Source organism: Dendrobates tinctorius, unplaced genomic scaffold (assembly GCF_039654945.1).
Source record: "Dendrobates tinctorius isolate UK_male_01 unplaced genomic scaffold, ASM3965494v1 ptg000028l, whole genome shotgun sequence".
NCBI classification, from domain to species: Eukaryota; Metazoa; Chordata; class Amphibia; order Anura; family Dendrobatidae; genus Dendrobates; species Dendrobates tinctorius.
This window is the reverse complement of record NW_027361696.1, coordinates 53,310,685-53,328,620: the sequence shown is the minus strand read 5'-3', so window position 1 is coordinate 53,328,620 and position 17,936 is coordinate 53,310,685.

Below are 17,936 nucleotides of genomic sequence, written 5' to 3'. Positions count from 1 at the left end.
GATCTGAATGAATGAAATATTCTCATTGAATACTTTGTTCTGTGCAAAGTTGAATGTGCTGACAACAAAATCACACAAAAATCATCAATGGAAATCAAATTCATTAACCAATTCAGGCCTGTATTTGGAGTCCCACACAAAATTAAAGTGAACTGTAATGTCCTTAAAACAAGTCAAAATGCTGCTCAGTATTGTGTGTGGCCTCCACGGCAGACGGTCTCCTGAGGGATCTCCTCCCAGACCTGGACTAAAGCATCTGCCAACTCCTGGACAGTCTGTGGTGGAACGTGACGTTGGTGGATGGAGCGAGACATGATGTCCCAGATATGCTCAATCGGATTCAGGTCTGGGGAATGGGCAGGCCAGTCCATAGCTTCAATGCCTTTATCTTGCAGGAACTGCTGACACACTCCAGCCACATGAGGTCTGGCATTGTCCTGCATTAGGAGGAACCCAGGGCCAACCGCACCAGCATATGGTCTCACAAGGGGTCTGAGGATCACATCTCGGTAACTAATGGCAGTCAGGCTACCTCTGGCGAGCACATGGAGCGCTGTGCTGCCCTCCAAAGAAATGCCACCCCACACCATTACTGACCCACTGTCAAACTGGTCATGCTGAAGGATGTTGCAGGCAGCAGATCGCTCTCCACAGCGTTTCCAGACTTTGTCACGTCTGTCAAATGTGCTCAGTGTGAACCTGCTTTCATCTGTGAAGCGCACAGGGCGCCAGTGGAAAATTTGCTAAATCCTGGTGTTCTGTGGCAAATGCCAAGTACCCTGCATGGTGTTGGGCTGTGAGCACAATCCCCATCTGTGGACGTCGGGCACTCAGATTATCCTCATGGAGTTGGTTTCTAACCATTTGTGCAGACACATGCACATTTGTGACCTGCTGAAGGTCATTTTGCAGGGCTCTGGCAGTGCTCCTCCTGTTCCTCCTTGAACAAAGGCGGAGGTAGCGGTCCTGCTGCTGGGTTGTTGCCCTCCTATGGCCCCCTCCACGTCTGCTGGTAGCGCCTCCAGCCTCTGGACACTACGCTGACAGACACAGCAAACCTTCTTGCCACAGCTCACATTGATGTGCCATCCTGGATGAGCTGCACTACCTGAGCCACTTGTGTGGGTTGTAAAGTACATCTCATGCTACCACGAGTGTGAAGGCACAACCAACATTCGAAAGTGACCAAAACATCAGCCAGAAAGCATTGGTATTGAGATGTGGTCTGTGGTCCCCACCTGCAGACCCACTCCTTTATTGAGGGTGTCTTGACAATTGCCAATAATTTCCATCTGTTGTCTATTCCATTTGCACAACAGCATGTGAAATTGATTGTCAATCAGTGTTGCTTCCTAAGTGGACAGTTTGATTTCACAGAAGTTTGATTTACTTGGAGTTATATTCTGTTGTTTAAGTGTTCCCTTTATTTTTTTGAGCAGTGTATATATTACACCATCCTTTTTAATACATTACAACACTAGGATTTGTAGGTGTACAGGTATAGAGGGGTTCGATAGGTGCCCCTTTCCTTTCCTACCTCCCATTACTATGCTGTTGTACTGGGGGGAAGCTTACAGGAATCAAACAGAGCATTTCCACCCTCATTCTTGACCGCGGCACTCTTTGTGCTGTGTAATGTAGGGGTCATATATCAAACCCTAGGGTTGTACAAACACCCACCCAAATGGGTCTTTTGACACTTGTTCATCACTATACCCTTTGTGGTTGCAAAATGACTGCTTCAATCAGTGCGAGTCTCGGGGGCCGGCTGTGGTATACAGCAGGAAGTAAAATGGCGCACATGTGGGTAATCAATTAACATATGGGTCAAGTGGGCACTTTTCTGGCTTTACTGGGAGCTGATCAATTGATTGGAAAATCATCATCGCTGGAAACCAGGAGGGGAACCTGGGATCAGTAAAGGTACCATGGCCAATCATAGGCCCGTCCAAAGCTTTTTGGTCCAGTATATTCAGAGTTCCAATAACCTTTAACAAGATCAAGATATGACTGCGGAAGTCACTGTTGATCAGGGACCATCCAGATCTCCTGTGTTAGGATACATGTAGACTACTATTGGTGTAGATGCGTGTAATCTGCTTTACCCCATTCACAACATTAAGTTCCTGCACCCCCAAAACTAAATTCTAAGGTCACCATGTACTGTGTGTTTGAATGCAATCCATTGTTCCTTATCAGTCATCCTCTACCATCATCATCTACCGCATTTCCCTGATCCACCCAGCCAGTGATTTCATCATAGAAGAAAATCAGATAAGTCTGGCATGACTAGTTTGGTACAAACTCATGCTGGCTCTGTGTAAGTACTGTATTCTTATCCAAGTACTTAAATACATGCCATTTAATAATTTGTCCAAATATCTTTCCTAGCTTAAACGTAAGGCTCACTGGCCTGTAATTTCCTGTCTCCGGCTTCTCTCCTATTTTGAAGATGTGTTCAACATTTGACTTTCTCCAGTCTTCTAGGACTTCACCTTTTCTGCAGGATTTTTAAAAGAGTCTGGCTAGTAGTTCTGCAATTTCCTCTGCTAACTCTTTCAGTTCCCTAGGATCTAAGGGGTAAGGTTTCTCCTTGTGGAAAGTGACATACCAGCTCTGGCTTCTCAAGGTAAGGAGGCTTATTCGCCTTGCAATGCTATTAGTTCCCTAGGATGTAATTCATCTGGACCAGGACATGTAAATTAGCTAAGTGTTCCCTCACCATCTCTCTGTTAATGGATAGAGTAGGTTCTTTTCTTCCTTCAATGCCACTGTGATGATCAGTTTTTGTTGCATTTGCTTTCTTAGAGAACACAGATGCAAAATGGGAATTTAAAAGTTTGGCTTCTCAACATCATTTTTGACCACTTCACCTTTTTCATCCTGTAAAAATCCTATAGTATCTTAGACTTTTCTTTTGCTTTTGACATACCCCCTCATTCCTTTTTTAGTTATATGCTACGTTATAGTAGTTGTTATACTTGTGTACATAGGGGCAGTGTTATGGCAGTTATGCTCGTATACATTGGGGCAGTGTCAGGCCCGGATTGGCCACTTACCCAACCGGGCATTTTCCCGCTGGGCCGCCATTTTCATGAGGTTATGGGCCGCTGGCGGCGGCCGGTCGGCCTCTTTTTTCCTGCTACCGGCCCTTTAAATTTTCTGGCATGGCGGCAGGCAGCTGGGGTTAACAATGTGCTGCGACGTGGTGACGCTGCACGTCGTCGGCCGACAAGGCTCCACCCCCAGACCGCAGCAGGAGGAGATCTTGCGGCCACGGCCATTTTTAATTTGAGCGCGTGACGTGGGCAAGTCGCCGACGGTGCGGCCCTGGTGATGCTGCAGCCACGGCCCTGGTTACACTGCAGCCGTGGCCGAGCCAGAGCAGCAGGGAACAAGAATCAGATGAGTGTCTTTTTTTTAACTTTTTTTTTTTTTATAAATCAAACAGTATTATGTAGGGGACCACATGTGGGGGCCAGTGTACTGTATGGGGCATGCCATGTGGGGCCAGTGTACTGTATGGGGCATGCCATGTGGGGCCAGTGTACTGTATGGGGCCAGTGTACTGTATGGGGCATGACATGTGGGGCCAGTGTACTGTATGGGGCCAGTGTACTGTATGGGGCATGCCATGTGGGGCCAGTGTACTGTATGGGGCCAGTGTACTGTATGGGGCATGACATGTGGGGCCAGTGTACTGTATGGGGCATGACATGTGGGGCCAGTGTACTGTATGGGGCATGACATGTGGGGCCAGTGTACTGTATGGGGCATGACATGTGAGGCCAGTGTACTGTATGGGGGGACTACATCAGGGTCCAGCATACTATATGGGGAATGACAAAGGTGGGGCCAGTGTACTACATGGGGTACAACACAGGTGGGGCCAGCGTACTATATGGTGGATGACATAGGTGGGGCCAGTGTACTTTATGAGGGATGACAGGTGGCTCCAGCGTACTATATGGGTGACTACAGGTGGGGCCAGCTTACTATATGGAGGATTACAGGTGGGGCCAGCTTACTATATGGGGGATTACAGGTGGGGCCAGTATACTATTTGGGAGAATACAGGTGGGGCCATCGTACTGTATGTGATGCCATTATATTTGGGGCTATCACAGTATTTGCAGGGCTATTAGGACTTTTGCTCTGGGACTCCATGTAGCTCCAGACCATCAGTCAGCCGCAGTATGTTGTTGTTCCTGCCCCAATCTGCAGCATTTCTGGGTCACTGGATGAGTTAGGATTCTATGCCATCCCAGAGACAAATTTAGTAAATTTAAAGAGAATGTCCACTATTTTAACATTGATGATCTATCCTTATCTCATCAATGTCTGATCTGTGTGGGTGTGACTCCTGGCATCCCTGCCAATTGGCTGTTCTCGGTGATGGCTGGAACTGCTCAGTTACGGCACAGCTGTCTACTGTATACTGGCCACGGCCGCATACTGCACATTCGTGACCTATTCAAATCAATAAGGGGCGGATGTGCAGAACCCGGTTGTGGCCACTTTACAGTAGATTGAGCTTTGCTGTGCAGTTCTGTAACTGAGCAGTTCCCGCCGGCACTGAGAACAGCTGATCTGCCAATGGTGCCAAGTGTCGCAGCAACGTCGGTCAGACATTGATCACCTGTCCTAAGGATAGGTCATCAGTGTTAAAGTAGTGGGCAACTCCTTTAAATACTCATGTTTCCCTCCTCTGGTACAAACCTGGCTCGTCGCTAACTTTTGGTGCTGTGATAATTACGTTTTCTCCCTACTAAAATGGCCAATCCTCCAACCGGTTTTGCACCAGGAGCTTATTTGGCCAAGAACATCTGATTTCTATCAGTGCTGGACAATCAGTCCCTATATAAATCAGATCTTTTAGGCCAAATAAGCTCCTGGTGGAGGTCTGGCTGGAGGACTGTCTGTTTTTAGTAGGGCGACAACTGCTTTAATTTTCTTTCTGGTGATAACATTAAGGGCTTGTTCACATGATTGCTGATTGCCAGAGAATCAGATGGATTATGGTAATGACTTTGGTCACACTCTGATCCGCGTCTGGTCAGTATCAGTTTACTGTGATCTGCTTCTCTCGCGTGAGAGTATGGTATCACAGGTGTGGAGGAGACAGAGAACTTAATGTCACCACCTTCTCCATTGTCTACAGACTGTAGTTGAGTGACGTCAGAGTGAAGTCCAATGTGTCACACGCACCCATAGACTTGTACGGGTGATCCAAATTCCAAAGTCACTTGCCGCATGCTGCAAATTTCAGACCTATTTGGACTGAAGAAAATAACGCAGATCTGCTCTGCCCCATAGTATAACATTGGGCTGAGTGCTATCTGATAAAATATCACACAGCACTCTGCCGTAGTATACGCCAGTGTGAGCGAGCCCTCGCTGCGCCAAACAAGTTCTCGTCTGCCTCCATCAATAGAAAAGTAAGAGAATTGGAGAAGTAATGAGAATGTGTTTGGCAAATCACAAAGTTATGGTTACGTAACAACTGTCTGCACCACCTGGTAAAGCCGAATCCCAACATTACACTCTGTTAGTGTTCAGCAAGCTGCACTGCTAACAACGTGCACTGGGTGGAAAACCCCTTTAACAATGTTGGAGTATGGGCTGAGTGTATAAATAATATGTAGTGATGTTAGGTCCTCCTGCACCTAGGGAAGGCATTGAGGACGTCTTAATTATGATTCCCCCTTCCAAAACCAAAAATTGCAAGCGGGGTCACGGGGCATAGGCGCAGACACAGAATGCTGTATCTCCCAACTTTTAAAGAAAAAGTCATTTTTCACCTATTGAACTCCCTTGGGCCTGTTTCACACTTCAGTTGTTTGACGTCAGTTGCAAACCCCCAAAGTGTGAAAAAAATGGATCCTTTTCCGCTATGCAAAAAAAAGAATGCACCGGAAGAGAGAGAGAGAAGAGAGAGATTCGCCACTGCCAGAACGGAATTTGGGGTTAAAATGCATGACAGAATAAATGTTCCGGGCATGCGCAGTTTAAAATAGTGGGTCCACCCCTGAAAAAAACGTTCCCTAGTCTGTCTACTCCAGATGGCAGATGCTAAAAAATAAACAAATCCGTTAAAAAACAGATGCAACGGACGACCATCAGTCATAATCCGCCGCTAATGCAAGTCTATGGGAAAAAAAAAAACGGATCCACCAAAAAAAAGGCAGATCCGTTTTTTTTTTTTTTATAAACCTGGCGGATTTTGACTGACGTCAAACTACTGAAGTTTGAAAGAGGCCTTACTGTTCTCACCTACAAGCTGTACAGAAAAGGTTGCATGGAAGATACATTTACTATTTAAGAATAGCGATTTGTATGTGGGCTGCTTTGGTTTGTGTGCCAGGGCCGATTTTCAGTCCCAGTCCGGCCCTAGGCAGTGTTATGGCAGTTATACTCTTGTACATAGGGGCAGTGTTATGGCAGTTATACTCTTGTACATAGGGGCAGCATTATAGTAGTTTTAGTCTTGTACATAGGAGCAGTATTGTAGTAGTTATACTCTTGTACATAGGGGGCAATATTATAGCAGATATGTTCTTGTACATAGGGAGCAGTATTCAGATCACCAAATAAATTTAAATGTTAAATGAAGATTACTTGTGTTATCACAAAATGCAGTTTTTAAATTAAGGTATTTATTGAGAAAAAGAAATCCAAACCTACAGGGTCCTGTGTAAAAAAAAAAGTGATTGCCCCCTCTTAAGACCTAAATTAACTGTGGCTTATTAAAGCTTTGGGAAGCAGAATTCAAATTCCATAGTAACACACAGGCCTAATTACTGCCACACGTGTTCTCAATCAAGAAATCACTTAAATAGGACCTGACACAGTGAAGTAGACCAAAAAGGTCCTCAAAAGCTAGACATCATGATGCAATCCAAAGAAATTCTGGAACAAATGAGAAACAAAGTAATTGAGAGACATCAGTCTGGAAAAGGTTATAAAGCCATTTCTAAAGCTTTGGGACTCCAGCGAACCATAGTGAGAGACATTATTCACAAATGGTGAAAAGTAGGAACAGTGGTGAGCCTTCACAGGAGTGTCTGGCCAATCAAAACTACCCAAAGAGCACAGCGGCGACTAATCCAAGAGGTCATAAAAGACCCCACAACAACATCCCAAAAAACATCAGACCTCTCTTGCCTCAGTTAAGGTCAGTTTTCATGACTCTACCATCAGAAAGAGACTGGGGAAAAATGGCCTGCATGGCAGATTTCCAAGACGAAACCCACTGATGAGCAATAAGAACATAAAGACTCGTCACAGTTTTGCCAGAAAATATCTTGTTGAACTTTTTGCAAGGTGTGGGTCACATTACATTTGACGTAGAAGTAACAGCATTTCAGAAAAGGAGCATAATACCAACAGTAAAATATGGTGGTGGTAGTATCATGGTCTGGGACTGTTTTGCAGCTTTAGGAATTGGAAGACTTGCTGCGAGAAATGGAACCATGAATTCTGCTGTCTACCAAAAATCCTAATGGAGAATGTCCGGCCATCTGTTTGTGACCTCAAGCTGAAGCGCATGTGTTATGCAGCAGGACAATGTTCCAAAACACACCAGCAAGTCCACCTCTGAATGGTTTAAGAAAAACAAAATTAAGACTTTGGAGTGGCAGAGTCAAAGTCTTGACTTTAATCTTATTGAGATGCTGTGGCGTGACCTTAAAAAGGCAGTTCATTCTCAGAAACCCTCCAATGTGGCTGAATTACAACAATTCTGCAGATGAGTGTCCAAAATTCCTCCAAAGCATTGTAATAGACTCATTGCCAGTTATCGCAAACGCTTCATTGCAGTTGTTGCTGCTAAGGGTGTCCCAACCAGTTATGAGGGTTAGGAAGAAATCACTTTCTCACACAGGGCCCTGTAGGTTTGGATTCTTTTTTTCCCTTAATAATTTTCATTTATAAACTGCATTTTGTGATTACTTGTTATCTCTGTCAAATATTTATATTTGTTTGGTGATCTGAAACATGTAAGGGTGACAAACATGCAAAAGAATGTGAAAAAGTGTTTGCCCCTTCCTGACTTCGTAACTGTAGGGGACAGTATTAGAACAGGTATAATGACCTGTAAAAGTTTGGGCACCCTGCATGGTTAGTACCTAGTAGCACTCCCTATTGCAAGTATCACAGCTTGTAAACACTTTTTGTAGCCAGACAAGAGTATTTCTATACTTGATAGAGGGATTTTAATCCATTCTTCTTTGGCTAATTCCTGGGCTGTCTTGCATCCTTTAAAGGTCTAGCCACAGATTTTCAATAATGTTCAGATCAGGGGACTGTGAGGGCCTTTGTAAAACCTTCAGCATGCACCTTTTGAGGTAGTCTATTGTGGATTTTGATGTGTGGATAGGATCATTCTCCAGTAGTAGACGCCATCCTCTTTTCAACTTCAGCTTTTCACAGATGGTGTTATTTGCAATGTGCTAGTGGCTGCAACACAACCCCAAAGCATGACTGATCCACCTCCATGCTTAATGGTCGGCAAGATGTTCATTTCCTGAAATTCTGGGTCCTTTTTACTCCATACATACCTTTGATCATTGTGGCAAAAGAGTTCTATTTTAACCTCATCGATCAACATTACATGTTTACAAAATGCATCAGAATTGTTTAGATGTTCTTTTGCATACTTCTGATGCTGATTTTATGGTGTGGAGGCAGTAGAGGTTTTCTTCTTCTGACTTCCATATAGGTCATATTTGTGCAGGTGCCTCTGAAAAGTATAGAACAGTGTGCCACAACTCTAAAGTCTGCAAAATCTTTCTGAAATTGTGTTGCTATAAAGCAAGGGTTCTGATTTGCCTCTCTAGCTATCCTATAAGCAGCTCTCACTGAAATTTCACTTGGTCTTCCAGACCTTATCTTGACCTCCACTGTTTGTGTAAACTGCCATTTCTTAATTATATTTGGAACTGAGGAAAAGGCAACTTGAAAACACTTTGCTATCTTCTTATAGCCTTCTCCTGCTTTGTGGGCCTCCGCCATTTTCATTATCAGTGCTAGGCAGCTGCTTAAAAGAACCCATGGTTGCTTTTGCTGTTTTTTTTTTTTTTTTTGGCACAAGGATAGAGGAGGCTGGATTTTATAAAGCTGGCAAATTTGCATCACCTGGCCTTTCCTAACGATAGTGATCAAGCCATAACCATAACTAGCATTTAAAAATTTGGTCCGATGTTGCAGAAAAGTGGGACGAGTGTCATGCGATTTTCATACTGGTGAAATGTGATTTTTCTCACCTAGCATCCATATCACATGCGAAAGTGATCCGTATGCAACGCGACCTTAAAGGGAATGTGCCATCCCAAAAAATGTTTTCAGCAATTGAAAAAATGTAAAGAATTAATATTTACATTTTCTTAATATTATCATTTGTTTTTAATTTTGTAAAATATGAAAAATAATTTTAAAAAGTTTGGCATTTCCACTTGCTAACACAAAGGGGGAGCAGATACTGAAATTTGGCACAAAAACCTAGTGTACAACTAGCTCACATTACTGTCCTGCAGTAATTATGGGCATACAGTGTCCATGATGTTTGATTTTGATATATGATCATGCCCTAAAATGGACACTGTATGGGCGGAATCTGCTGACATGGGTGTGGTGTCACTCCTCTCCTCCCCTACTGGGTGCTTGCTAAGGGAAAAGAGAGGATGACATTTAGGAACACAGTGAGCAGCCATTTTGATGGGGCCTGCAAAGTTATACTGACTGTCTTTTCATGTAAAGTCTGGATCAGAACAGGCCATCAATCAACAGAAAATGTTTCCTGGATTTCTGTGGAGCAGACAAGCAGACGGTCCATCCATGTGTATATAACACAGCGCCCTTTGTACAATCCCTGGCACCGAACAGGGCGCCCCCCAGACCAGCACACTGCTCTCCTGAAATACTCTGTGCTGCTGTCGCCCTGCTCCTTCCACCATATATCAGGCCCCTGTCGCCTCGCTTTCACACATCGCCATGACAGGATCTGAGGAGAGGAATGGGGTCTTCGGTCACCGAGGATGGCAGGCAGCAAGGATTCTGGGAGCAGGGTGACAGCAGCACAGAGTATTTCAGGAGAGCAGTGTGCTGGTCTATGGGGGGGCACAGAGGGAGGTATATGGGGGAGGAGCAGGGTGACAGCAGCACAGAGTATTTCAGGAAAGCAGTGTGCTGGTCTATGGGGGGCACACAGAGAGATATATGGTAGAGGGAGCAGAGTGACAGCAGCACAGTATTTCAGGAAAGCAGTGCACTGGTCTATGGGGGGCACAGAGGGAGATGTATGGTGGAGGTGCAGGGTGACAGCAGCACAGAGTATTTCAGGAGAGCAGTGCGCTGGTCTATGGGGGGCACAGAGGGCGATGTATGGGGGAGGAGCAGGGTGACAGCAGCACAGAGTATTTCAGGAGAGCAGTATGCTGGTCTGTGGGGGAGGAGCAAGGTTACAGCAGCACAGAGTATTTCAGGAGAGCAGTGCGCTGGTCTATGGGGGGCACAGAGGGAGATGGGGGAGGAGCAGGGAGACAGCAGCACAGAAATCCAGGAAACATTTCTGCTGATTGATGGCCTGTTCTGATCCAGACTTTGCATGCAAAGACCCCATTCCCCTCTTCAGATTCTGTCCTGGCAATGTGTGAAAGCGAGGCGACAGGCGCAGTCCGGGGTGACGCTGGGAAGCAGGATGGGGGGGGGAATGGAGCCATACAGTAACGATAAAAATGAGACCCCTCTCTTCTGCTGCCTCACCAGCCCTCCCCTGACTGCACCTATTACCCCGACCTGTGTGCAGGTGCTCAGCCAGAACCACCCTAGAATGGGTCCCCTTTTAGCAGATCACAAATAATACCGCCATATACTTCACACACAATGCCGCCATATAGATCATACACAATACCACCATGTAGATCACACATAAAACCAGCAGGGTGACAGCAGCACAGAGTATCTCAGGAGAGCAGAATTACACGGCTCAGCAGTCAGTATCGCACAGGAGAGGATTAGATACATGGCTCAGCAGACAGTATCACACAGGAGAGTATTAGATACACGGCTCAGCAGGCAGTATCACAGGAGACAGTATTACAGATATGCCCACACTGGTGAAACTTCCAGCCCCCCCAATTATACACTAGACTATGGGCTGTATATGTCACTGTCCTCAGACAGCCATGAAAGCTCTCATAAAAGAAAAAGGTGTCAGATTACTGGAGATCACTGGGGCTGTGTGTGAGTGAGGAGGCGGAGACAGAGCAGGAGGACAGTAGAGCTGGAGCAGGAAGCACGGTGCAGAAAGTGGAGCTCAGCAGATAGCACTGGGCTACAGTAAAATGGCACCCAGCCACACCTACAGCAGTGAATGGTGCAGCCCACAGGGGCGTGCCCAGTTCACTGCTAATGAGGCTGCATGGTGGGGTCGGGAGCCGACCGCAGTCTCCTATGTCCAGGGACGGCCATATTTGCAGACTGTATGAGTCCTCCACAGATCTGCAAATCACGATGGCAGCGCCCAGTGGCTACATTAAAACATTATTACAAACAAACCATAAATCCTAGTTAGTACAACATTTGCTGAAACACCATGTTTTGTTACATACTCTTTTTTTGCAGATTATATAAAATTGCGGCACCTTCCCTTTAACATTAGCTTTTACATAGTTTTCACTCTCTTTAACCCCTTTACCCCCCCCCCAGGGTGGTTTGCATGTTAATGACTGGGCCAATTTTTACGATTCTGACTAATGTCCCTTTATGAGGTAATAACTCTGGAACGCTTCCATGGATCCCGGTGATTCTGACACTGTTTTCTTGTGACATTGTACTTCATGATAGTGGTAAAATTTCTTTGATATGACTTGCGTTTATTTGTGGGGAAAAAAACAAAAAAAAAAAAAACAAATGTGGCAAAGTTTTTGAAAATTTTACAACTTTGAATTTTCATGCCCTTAAAACAGAGAAATATGTCACACAAAATAGTTAATAAATAACATTTCCCACATGTCTACTTTACATAAGCACAATTTTGGAATCAATTTTTTTTTTGTTAGGAAGTTATAAGGGTTAAAAGTTGACCAGCGCTTTCTCATTTACAATGCTTTTTTTTTTTTTTTTTTTAAAGGACCACATCACTTTTGAAGTCACATTGAGGGGTCTATATGATAGCAAATACCCAAAAGTGGCTCCATTCCCAAAACTGCACCCCTCAAAACCACATTCAAGAAGTTTATTAAACCTTCCGATGCTTCACAGGAATTTTTTGATTTTTTTTTTTTCTCAAAGAACATTTAACTTTTTTTTCCACAAAAAATTTACTTCAGATCCAATTTCTTTTAATTTACCAAGGGTAACAGGCGAAATTGGACCTCAAAAGTTGTTTTACAATTTGTCCCGAGTACGCCGATTTATAGCAGGTATTTGTGTTTGGCAGCCATCACACACTAAGAGACGCTTTTTATTGTAAAAAATAGTTTTTGCATCACCACATTTTGAGAGCTATAATTTTTCCAGATTTTGGCCCACAGTCATGTGAGGTCTTGTTTTTTTGTGAGACGAGTTGATGTTTTTATTGGTACCATTTTTGGGCACATGACATTTTTTGATCGCTTTTTATTCCGATTTCTGGGAGGCAGAATGAACAAAAACCAGCAATTCATGAATTTCTTTTGGGGGGTGGGGGGAATTTATCCCGTTCCGCGTGTGGCAAGATTGACAAAGCAGTTGTATTCATCGGGTCAGTACGATGACAGCAATACCTCATTCATATCACCTGTCCGACATGACGATAATCGATGCCCATGTCCTCTGTAAGAGTAAAAATAATAAGAACCATATTCCTCACCTCTCCAAGACAATCTATTTGTCCATTGACTAGTCTAGCTCTGCTACATTGATTTGCCAGGCTGACCGAAGGCACGATGCGCCCATTCAGCTTGACAGCCAGCAGTGACACCGAGCTGCATGTCAAAGCGCATCAGTGCCTCACGGTGTTGTAAGAAAGGTGAGCAGAGTTTATAGCCAATTAACTCGGTTCACCGCCATGGCATTACCTCTAGCGTGAGAACTTTCTCACATCCCATCAGTGAGGAGAAAGGAGTTCATCAAAGAACTGCACGCACCTTATTCACATCACTGCGAGGCACCGACGCGACGCTAAGATGAGCGTCGTTCTTAGCCGATTAACACTGTTCACCTCACTGACATCACTGATAGGGCATGAGAAAGTTTTCACGCTAGTGGTGAAATGATTGGAAAGGACTTCATTGGCTATGTATTCTGCTCACCTTTCTCACAGCACCGTGAGGCACTGATGCTGCGCTTCAACGCGCAGTCAGTGTCTGCTGGCTGTGCAGGGCAAACGCTCACATCATGCCAGCATTCAGCCTGGTAAATCAATGTAGCCGAGCTAGACTTGACAAGGGACAAATTGATTATCTCCTTGGAGAGGTGAGGAATACTTTTTTTTTTTTTTACACTCTTTTACAGGGGACATGAGCTTCAGGGGATTAGGCGTCAAGGCGAGTAGAAATTTGCTTTAAGAAAAAAAGGTGTCTGTCTTTATTTAAAATAAAGGACTTTAGTTATTTCTTTTAATTTACAATGTAAGGGTGGTTTCACATTAGCGCTTTTTAAGCGCACGCACGGCCGGGGGTAGCTCCGCCCCCGAGCCGGCTCTCTGCCCGGCGTGCCCGCCCCTTGCTTGTATCTTTAGCATAGGGTGCGCAGATCGTGCGCAGGCCGTGCGCTAGTTGCGCTTTGACCTGCGCTGCGCACTTTTGACGGTGCGCCGTGCGCGCCAAAATCCGAAAAGTGCGCAGCGCAGGTCAAAGCGCAACTAGCGCACGGCCTGCGCACGATCTGCGCACCCTATGCTAAAGATAGGGTGCGCCGATCGCAGGCGCCGCTGTGCGCTAGGAGGCGGCGCTACAAGCAAGGGGCGGGCACGCCGGGCAGAGAGCCGGCTCGGGGGCAGAGCTACCCCCGGCCGTGCGTGCGCTTAAAAAGCGCTAATGTGAAACCACCCTAACTATGGGTTAGTTATGGGGGGCATCTTATAAACTCCTCTCCAATACTAATCTCTGGGCTTGATGGCAGCTGCCAATACAAAGCTGACATCAATCCCAATATTATCACCCACTTGCCACCGTGGCAGGGCAAAAGGGAAGAGCGGAGGCTAAGCACCAGAATTGACATTTTATGGATGCGCCATTTCTGGGGCGGCTGAGAGCTGATGTTTTTAGTCTGGGATTGGGCCAATATCCACGGCTCCTTCCTAGTTATTCATATCAGCCCGCAGCTGTATGCATAGCCTTTGCTGGTTACAAATTATTATTAATTATAGGCAAGACCCTATTTTTTTTTTATTTAGGACCCCCATTTTAATAACCAGTAAAGGCTTAGTATATACAGCTGTGAGCTGATATTAATAGCCTGGGAAGCTCCATGTTTATTACCCCCTTCCCAGGCTATAAACATTTGCACCCAGCTGTTTGGTTTTCCTCTGCTGATTAACAATTTCGGGGGATCCCACACCATTTTTTTTTTTTTGGCAATCTATTGATTAAATACATGGGCATTAAACTACACATGCACTGTAATAGTTATGTTTTCATAGAATAGAGGTCAGTGAAATATATCTTCTATTCTACGCCGACAGGTTATACTCAAGTTACTGTACTCAGCTGATGAAATGTCAGGATTCCTATTAAAATTTGGGACTAAAAATCATTTTTCCAATTTAATTTTATTAAAAATTTTGCAGTTCGTCTTTTACAGGTTCTTTGCTTCTCTGCACGTTTCACTTTAAATGCAACTTATGGTTAGGAGTTGAGCCTTCATAATAATAATAAAAAAAAAAACTTTAGAAACTCTATTTTATCATCAGAACGAGCTCACTGAACGATCCTCTGTTAACTCTTTACTTCATTGGATTGCATTTGTCCGATTTCATCGCAAGTGTGAGCGAGCCCCGACAGGCTAATCAAGGTCTGAAACCTTGTTCAAAGTTATTAGAGTACATAAACCTCCAAGGGTGCACACACTTTTACATGATCCCATTTCTTTTATTTTTTTTGTGATATGTCAAATAAAAAACAAAACACTTTTTTGCATAAAATGCAAAGGAAATGTGTCATCTTCAACTTCCTAAACTGTTCACAATAACAGTCATTCTGACCAGGGGGTGCACAAACTTTTATATGCCACTGTATATCGTATTATATAGTATGGATGAGTGTGATAGTGCGCACATTCTTGACCATAGGGGGCAGTATGAGGCTATATTCACAAACAGAAGAATTGTGCTACAGAAACAAGTTTGCAGGTGTTAAATGCATCCACTCGTGTTTTGTAATTCTGTAAAATCCATGCAAAATTTCAACTGAATGGTTTTTTTATTTTAAAAACTTTCGCATGCGCCTTATTGCACTTTTTTTTGGACGATTTTCGGTGGATAATCCATGATTATTACAGAAGTATACGCCATAATTCCATTTGCAGGAGCCGTGGGGGGGGGGGGGGTTTCTAGTATTTCAGTGGACTTTCCCTTTTAGTAACGCTCCGGTATGGGAGGTAGCCCACATCCGATCCATGCCGTAGATTACCCATCCATACCGTACAATGAACCCCCCAGACTTCTGTGAATCTATGATCGCAGCTTGTGAACAGGTTAATGAGAATAGGCACAGGATCGCCCCCATCTACCACCCTTTGTTGTGATAGTCAGAACTTCGCCCTCCCACGGGCCCCCGGAAAAAATAAAGCAGCACATGCTGTAATTGTTGCATAAGCCTGATTGCTCATGGGGAAGGCAGTCGTGGGATTAGGAGCAGTGTCAGAAGGGAGAGGGTTGCATTACGAGAAGTCGGCATGGATAACATCTGTCCTGTGCACATGTAAGACGACGGACCCTTGGATAACAGAAGCAGACCCATCTGGACCGGCTTAAAGTGGCTCTCCACCTCTAGGAACAATTGTTATTTTTTTTTATATTTGGGGCAAAAAATCATTTTTGCAATTTGGTTTCATTAAAAATTTTGCACCATTTGGTTTTTACAGGTTCTTTGCACACTTCACGTCAAGTGTGATTATGGTTATAAATGAGTTGAGAGCTTTCATATTAAAATATAAAAAAAACAAACAAGCCGCTAAACTCTCCCATTTTATCATCAGAACAAGCTCACTGACTGATACTCCGTTAGCTCATTTTGCAGCCGATGCAAAAATTTTAATGGAACGATTTGAAGCCAAAATAATTATGTAAGATTTGGACACCCCCTTTAAGTCATATGGAGAGAAATCCTTAGGCTGGCTGAACAATTGTGGGACTAGTCACAGAAGTCAGTGCAGGCGTCTACTCTTCTAGAAGCTGATCAAAGGTGACACCTGCCATGCACTCCAGTCAATAAACGACCTTGTAATATCTATGTGAAAGGTCTGTGAGAAAGTTTGAGTGCAGTCACGCAGGTGTCGTTATCTCTCTCCTTGGTGATATGGGTGTATTCAGAGATAATCACATCAAACGCCGCTAGATGCTTAAAGGGGTTGTCCCATAAACATATATAACCCCAAATGTCGGTCTGACCAATGGCACATCCACTGATCACAAGGATGGGGGTCTTAGTCTATTCTGTGATTGCAGTGTTACTGAGCATGTGCGACCACTGCGCCAGGTATGATGGTCGCAAGTGCTCAGTATCATTTCAGCCTCTTTGGATCAGAAGGGATCTCAGTAATCAGATCCTCTTTTTGGGATCAGTAGGGATCTCGGTGATCATACCTATAGATAATGATGTTCTTGGGACAGCCAGTTTAGGTCACATTCAGACACCAAGACATTTTTTGCATTACCACTTTCCTACTGTCCTGTGTCAGTTGCCACTGTTTTGGAATTTTATTCCTGCACTAGGAATTAACATTTCTATTCCTTTTTCCAGGCAGGGGAGAATGGCGGTGTAAGGAATTGAGAAAAAAAAAATAAAAAAATCTGGGTTCCAATGTCAGCTGATTTCCAGTACAAATCCTGCACAGGACTAGAAAGGAGGGAGTCTACATCTGTGGAGGATCAGATCTACCTCCTTGAGCCGTAATCCCAGCAGGCAAGATGGTTTATTACACTAACACGCCTGCCAGTCAGGCAAGTGTAAAATCCCTTTCACGTCACCAGATTTCCTTTAAATTGCTTCAGATACCAAGGGGAGCCTTCCTGGTAATTAAGGCAATTAGTGAAATGTTATTTAAGCAATTTGCTGTTCATTAATGCAAAGCTGCTCCACTTCTTTAAGTCGGTATTCGAAGATGGGTGTAAAAAAAAAAAAAAAAAAAAAAAATTTGTAGGTAGTTTAGCAAGATGGTTATTTGCGAAGAATCACATAGGAAATTCTAAATGAAGTGATCCATGGACTAAAGACTAATGCACACATGCCAACCTGTGTCGGAAACTAACGCCCACCGGCTTTAACTGACAGCTTCCAACATGCACATGACAGTTCCTTATAGAATGTCCAGTGTGAGCGCAACGGTGGGGTGGGGGTGGGGGCGAGCGCAACGGTGGGGTGGGGGCGAGCGCAACGGTGGGGTGGGGGCGGGGGCGAGCGCAACGGTGGGGTGGAGGGGGGCGCGAGCGCAACGGTGAGGGGGGGGGGAGGCATGAGCGCAACAAATGATTCTAAATTTTTAGCTTTAAAATTCGAAAATTGACAACCTATTCATTCAACAAAGTTGGTGTCTGACGTTTGCAACAGTTTCACAATTTTTTTTTTTTTTTTTTTAAAACGCAAACTGATTAAAATCGACCTTTTAAAGATTAAGAAAAAAAAAAAAACTGGGATCAATCTCGCTAAACAAGTGGAGGAAATGTGAAACTCAAACTTTAGCAAACATAAAAAGGCAGAAAAAATTTAAAAAAAAACAAACTTTTGAACCAAAAG